Source organism: Centruroides sculpturatus, unplaced genomic scaffold (genome assembly GCF_000671375.1).
Source record: "Centruroides sculpturatus isolate CEXI.00-Female unplaced genomic scaffold, Cexi_2.0 scaffold1603, whole genome shotgun sequence".
NCBI lineage: Eukaryota > Metazoa > Arthropoda > Arachnida > Scorpiones > Buthidae > Centruroides > Centruroides sculpturatus.
Genome location: NW_019385694.1, coordinates 1 through 7,773, shown reverse-complemented (window position 1 = coordinate 7,773; position 7,773 = coordinate 1).

Sequence of the window (7,773 nt, the reverse complement as noted above, 5' to 3'; positions counted from 1 at the left end):
AATTTTTTTAAATATATATATAATTAATTATAAATCGACATAACGTTTAATTTTGAGGATAGAAACAAGTTTTATAAATGCTAGTAACGAGTAAAATCTTGATCCCCTGTATCTCCTCACCCCCTCGATCTTTAACCACCAAAATTTAATAGAATTGATGCCCTTAATACATAAACCTCCCTGAAAAATTACAGAAATTTTGGACAAAAGGCATAGGAGTTATTAAGCTTTAAAGTGGATGAATGGATGAACAAAGTTATGCCCATGCACACAGTGTTAGTTCTAACACTGTGTTATGTATCATTTATTCTACATTCTTTACATTGAATAGTTAGAAAACAATTTATAATATTCACTACTATAAAGTGACATTAAAACTCCATGAATTTTATCTTAAAAGGAAAAAAATTTCTGTATTTTTTAAAAATTTTATTTATTACAGTATTGTTCTTATTGTTTTAATACAGATAAGAGATAAGAATTTCCTATAGTTATTAAGCTGTGTCTTTTAAAAAAGAATGAATTGTGTGTTAATAAATTATATATGAAATTTGTCGTATTTGTAATTTAAATATAAATTTATGTGTTAAATTACCCACAGTTATATTAAACTACCTTATTTGCATACACCAGTGGGTTAAATTATGAATAACATGCAAGTAGTTGAGTGTAATTTAAGGAAAGTTCTATAAAAAATATATATATATATCGATATAGCTGTTGATAAGCGTGATAGGCTCTATTACCAGACTGGTTTATAATATATAAAAGGCCCTTTCCTTCCATCAAATAGATCAAATAATATGTGTAAAGGCTTGAAGCCTAGAGTGTAGCTATATTATATGAGACACTAAACTGTAGATAATAAGGCCTAATTTAAACATAAATAACTCATCTATCACTCTATAACTGGCCACAATTTACTCATAAAGTTTAAGTTGGGGCCTATTATAGATTTGGGTTATTTGGCTTAGGCCAGTATTGATCTTTGTAAGGCATGTATATAAATCAAACTAATTTATTAAGTCCACCAAACCGGAGGCCCTATACTGTATACATTGTTAATTATGTGTAAATTAAGTCCTGTTATAGGGCCTTATTATGACCATTTTAACCATAACTCACCACTGATATAATAATTAATTATTTTAAATAATCAAGACCTGTTTATTATATGCAAATTCTTTCTGTTATGGGACTATTTGGCTTTCTTGATCTCTGTGAGGCCCTGTATATAAATAATCGATTATTTATATACCGGTATATTTTATTTAGTTAATAAGCACTTAAAAGCTTTATAAATAAAGTTTAAAAATTAGATTATTATTACTTTTTTTTAATAATAAAACAGGAAGAAAATAGGTAAACACGGGTACTAAAAAAGAAAGAAAGAATACAGTTGTTCTACTTTTGTAACAAAGAAAGCTTTATATATAAATAATATCAATAATATAATAAAACAGAGGTTTAAAACTTGATTTCTCATGCGATGACTTCTCGAAAATAGATATTTTTCAAACTTCACTTAACTATGACCCTTTTTTTTCCTTACTTTTAATACAATCAAACCCACTTTTGTTTCTCTCGCTTCCTTTTTTAATGCGAATCATTGCGTTGTGTTCTGTGTGTATTAACAATGAATATAAATTTAAAAATGGACGTTCCACAGTGGGGGGGGGAAACGGAGGATTTCTAAGTTAGACTTCTTGTGAACCTAAGCTGTAACATATAACAGGCCCTTTCCCTCCACCAAATAATGATACATACGAGGCCCTAAGTTGCAGCTTGTTTACCTCATTTGCCAATTTAGTTCTTCCCAAAACGCTTAATTTATGGCTTCTAAAACCAAGCTGTAACATCATTTACTTACCGTAGTAGAGTCAATTTCTCTAATAAAAAAAATTAAGTAACAAGTTGCGCAACTTTCCCGGCAAGAGTTAAAAATTGTGTGCAACACCATCTGTTATATAATTTTATTATAAAATAGAGCAAAAAAGCTTAATTCTTCGGGTACAGATGAATTTCATTAAAAAAAAAATTATAAATGCTAATAACGAAAATCTTCATTAAGTTCGATCCCACTCGAGATACGACACGTGACACCCTCTAACTCCCCATCCCCTCCACCTTTATTCACTAAAATTTAATAGAATTAATGCCTGTAATACACAAACCTCCCTGAAAAATTTCAGAAATTTCGGACAAAAGACACAGGAGTTATTAAGCTTCGAAGTGGGTGAACGATATTGTGACTCCCCCCACACACTAACGTCCATACATACAGGGAAAAAAACCCAATTTTTTGTTAATAAAGCGATTAATTTACGTTGCTGTCAAAAGTTAAAAAAAAAAAAAAAAACAATTGAAGGAAAATTTTTTGCGCACGTATCTTCATTGTCCTTGCTGTGTTTACTGTTCTGTTTTATAAGGTCACTTTTACTGTCTTGTGATTCTTATGGCTGTTTACATGTTTACAATATACGTGAACTGGTTTTTTTTTCCTTTTGTTATTCTAAAATTTAATTGGCTTGTCAACTTCTTCGGAAGAAATAACATTCTTATCAAGTTTTTAACGATAGAAATTAGTATAATCCCCGATTTAAAACACGTTTCGACACACGTAAAATTGAATATATTAATTTTATCATTAGTTTTAAATAGTATTTTATTACATCTTTATTACTCGCGTATTCTAGTTACACCAGCAACGAGCGTGCTTCAGAGATCGAATTGAAGCAATTGCTCTCATGTTGATGAACTTAGTTCATGGTCAAGGAGAAAGATTACACTTGAAAACACTGGAAGGTCAATTGTGACGTTCACTCTTTTATTGGGACAAGTTCTGAATATTAAATTATGTGTTTTGTCAAGAAGAAAAAAAAAAAGAAGAAGAAAAACACAACATGTTTTTCAAAGTTCAATAGTATTGGAACTCATCCAAACACTTTCATGTGATATTTACATATGCAAATTATCGAGTAATTTGCATAAATATTTAAAATATTCTGTTACTAATAAGTTTTTTACTCCTAATAATGAAGTAATAAGTAATTTAAATTTGTTATGTGAAATATTGAAAGGAATTTATTCGATAAAGGGGGCTTGAAACGCCGAAAATTCAAGAAAAACCTAGGATTTTCTCTGTATGTATGGACGTTAGTGTGCGGATGACACAGTAGAGAGGTTGCGGCCGACGTTTTCATCGGGAAAACGTGTACGTCGAACGTTCAGCGCAACATTCTTGTAAGCCTAGAAGTTTGACAATGGAATTTGGAACGTCGAACGTGATTCCACTGACGTTCCAAACGCCATTGTATTGTTCAAAGTGATTGAACAATACTAGAGAGGTTTCCCGATGGAAACCTCTCTAGTATTGTTCAATCACTTTGAAGCTTAATAACCGCTGTGCCTTTTGTCGAAAATATCTGAAATTTTGCATGGTAATTTGTGTATTACGGGGATTAATACTATTAAATTTTGGTGGTTAAAGGTCAAGAAGATAGGGAGTTAGAGGGGCTAGTATATAGTAGCTCGAGTGGGGTCTGACTTGATGATTTTACTCGTTATTCGCATTTATAATTTCTTAAAAAGTAAAACCAGTGTATAACCTCAAAATTAGGCTTTTTGACAGTTATGATAATTGATAGCATAAAAAGTTTTGAAAATAAAATCTCGCAACAGATGGCGCCATACGCAACTTTTATGCCAGAAAAGTTACGCAACTCGCTGCTGGTTTTTCGATAAGGATTAACAGTGGAAGATAAGATCTACAGCAGGCCAGACCCATAGAACACGTATAAATAAATAAAGATTAAATAAATATATATCATCTCAGTACTTACATATCCATTTGAAGTTATGTACTGGACAATTTATGAGATAAGATTAGATTGAAAATCAAGTAAAATCATATAGGCCTATGTTATAGACAAAGCTTTTCAGAAGGAGATGACCACTAGTGAACAAGTGGATAAACCATTAAACACCGGCACGTACAGGTAGCGGGTTCGCGTCTGGTCAACGGGCTGGCCACGTGGAGTTTACTAGGTTTATTTGCATTTGTAACACCTAAATAGGGGCCACTTTCCCGTAGAAAGTCCTCTCGGGCATTCCCCTCGGCAGATCGCCCATGTATCGCGTTGCCGTATACAAAGATACATACATACATCTGTCCGTGAGAAACAGATTTGAGATTTTAAAAGATGGTCGTTTATGCCATGTTATTGCTTACGATGAAATAAAATTTTCACTTTATGACAGTGATGTGAAGATTTTATGGCTAAATCTCGAATACCTGAAATTGACGAAGAAGAGGGTGCAAGTACGAGTATTAGCGAGGTTGCGGCCGAAGTTTTCATCTGTAAAACGTGAACGTCGGACGTCGAGCACCACTTACAAGATAGCGGCGCTGGACGTTCGATGTTCACGTTTTAGAGATGAAAACTTCGGCCGTAACCTCGCTATTATGTCTTGTAGCTCGTAACTTGTAATTTTTATGTAGCAGGGCGCTGACCGAACCCACGATCCCACAATGGACTTGATAAAAGGCCGTGTCAGTGCCACAGGACAGAAGAGTAAAAAAAAAAAAAAAAAATTGCTAGTTAGCAGGAATAGCCATAGTAATGTGATGTTAGTTAAATTAAAATATTTTAAATCTATTTTTGTATATTTGGAAGCATTTCTGAGCTTTAGTAATAAGATTTTAATACCCAACATTATTTGCGATTTTATATTTTTGAAATTTAACATATTTGACCACCAGGTGGCGAGATAACGTCGTCTGCTATTGATATGTTTAAGGAAATTCGATAAACTCGGTTTCTAAACTTTTACTTCTAAAATTGATTTCTAAATTTAATTTCACTGCATAAATTACACAATAATAAAAATATATGTTTAAACGTATATCTATTCCTTTCAGAAAATCACTTGTAAAAATCTATAAACTAATTTTATAAAGTGTTGCCAGCTCAGATTTGATTATAAAAATAATTTTTTAAAAACATAAATTTTTCAATTTAGAAATTTATTTCGAAACTTTTCCGTTTATCCACTTCACAACAATTAATAAATGTAAATTTTTAAAATACTTTACATTTTTGTAAAGTGTTGCAAAAATATGAATTAAAGTAAACGTATGGATGGTCGAATGGCAGGGCGGTTAAAGTGACAGCTTACTGCTCTGGAGGACCTGGATCTACTTCAGACAGGTCGAAAAACCCCAGGATTTTCGGGGGTGGTTTGTCCGGATATGTCGGGCCTCCATCCGGCCTGGCTAACCATTATAGGATTGCTAAAAAAAGGCTGTCTTAATGTCCACGAGCGGAGAGAGTTAAAAGAATGTCGTATTGAAAGAAGAGTGCCGCCATATTCGTTCTTTTTTATTATCCAGAGTACAAAGCCTGGAAAATCCGAGATCAATACAAAATTTACATGAATCATCATCTGTCTCCGATATGTCGACCGCTAGATTTATTGCAAGGATGGAGCAATATAGATGCGCACGTAGATTCTTCAATAATATAAAAAATAAGTAGATTTAAAAATTAATTTCTTATTACACTAAATTATGATATATTTCCACTTCGTCCTCTTGGTGGTAAAAATGGGAAGAGGAAAAAAATCTCCCCCTCCTGAGTTTTCCTGCTAAAGCCAAAGATAATTAGAAAATGAGATGTTCATTTATTTTCTAATGTAAACCTAATTACAATTACTTTATCAGATAGAATAATTCGTCTTTCTTCACGAACAGTGTTGTGTTATGAGAGAAGCGAAAGACCTGATCTATCTTAACATAACCTAATCTCAATTCTTATAACACCTGTTCAGAATTAAAAGTTAATCGTATCTTACGTACTGTACGTTGATGAAATACGTCCGGGCGTTACATTCGGAAGTGAAATCTGTCGGGTAACTATGTCAACTTCAGATGAAAAGTAATCGAATAGGATAGGAGTGTCAAATCCGGGTATACAAAAAGTACACGTTGGGAAAACCGAAGAGAATTATCGTCTATACCAAGAAAACCGCAGTCGCCTGCAGCAACAAAACCTCAGACACCCGCGACACAACGGTTTTCCCATTTTGGCAGCTTCTCTTTCGATTCTTTCCCGTTCCGACGTTTGGAAGACGATGGTATCCGTGTGGCGGACGAAGAGGCAGAACTCGCGATACAGAGGGTGACAACGAACTCAAAGAAGAGGACTCGGACAAATCGTCAATCACCCTCTACTCTCCAAAAGAATATTTCTGGTCGTCTGAATCCTGACGACCTCAGTTAAGTAGAATGGGCTGAAAAATTTCCCGCTTCGAGCCTTGAAAAGATTTCCGTACCATAAACACTTGGAGAAGATCGTCCACCGCTGTTTCTTGCTGGACGGTCTCTTCTGACACTGAAAAAGACCCAGTCAAATCCCTCAACGTCGAAAGTCTGTTCTGGAGCATTACGAGTCAAAGAGAATAGTTTTGAACCATCCGAGGAATTTCTTTACTCCAGCGTCATAGACTTCTTCGATCAGAACATCCTGCAGATCAAGTCGAAGATCTCAAATCTGTAAAAAAGAAATTTTAAAATTAGTCGAGTGAAAGCGAAATTTTAATTATGTAAACGAGTAGCAAAAATGCTCTCTGAGGATCCACAACTAAATCTAAAAGATTCGAATTCAAAGCGAAAACGATCGGCCAAGATTTCTTCTGGAACCGATCCTTGCCGATTCTCCGAGGAATATTAAATAAATCCTTACATCTAGGATGAATATAAACTAAGACTTACCTGAAAAATCTTTATTCTTCTTTCTGAAACTCTACAAACTAAATAAAATAAATTAAAATAAAAGCAAGCGAATCACAGCGCTCATCCACAGATGGTAACAACAGAGACAGAAACTGCGAATTGTCATTGATAATGCATTTCGAATACATATTCCAAACGTGTCAACAATGTCGGAATTTTGTAAAAAGAAAAATAAATACAAATAAAAAATTTCTATTAATTTTATGATTTTTTTTTTAATTTTTGTTTCGGTCAACTCTTTGAGTTCGGTATTCGACAGATAAATATTCTTCATCATTCACATCATGTAGAATGTCCACTATGGAGTGTTAAGACCCCTTATATTGAGGCATTGTTCCAAAGAACTGCATTACCTTCTTGGGTAACAAGTGATTTGAAGAATCCTTTATTAGAATGGTGTTGATACGAATAAAGACGTGGAGTATATCCTAAATAGACTCTATCTGTTCAAAAACGTCCATTCTTCAATGGAATTATCTACACTTCTGATGCTTGTCAAGTGTCAACCTTCTCCTTATCCAACCAGCAAAACCTATTTCAATATCAGACAGCCGGATGAACGAGCGATTAAGATCATAGCCAAACACTGGAACACCCGGAATCGAATCCGGATGGGTGGAAAAACACCAGGAATTAATTTTTCTGGGGCTGACCTGTCTGCGTATGTTCAGCCTTGTCCCTCACAATCAGGCAACCTCATCGAAAGCTTGGCCGAACCCATAATGGGCTTGCTAAGAAATGGCCTTTTTAGTACCCACAGGACGAAAAGAGTTATTTAAAGAAATTGGTTCAATCAGCCTTCCGCTCTAGGGGATCCGGGATCGAATTCAGCGGTCAAAAAATCTGATATTTTTCATGGACGGTCCGTTTCGGATTGTCGGCCCATCTCACACCATTCATTTGGCACCATTGTAGGCATTGCCGAAGCCATAATGGGTATGATTAATGTCAGCATGATGTAATTCAATAATAATTTTATA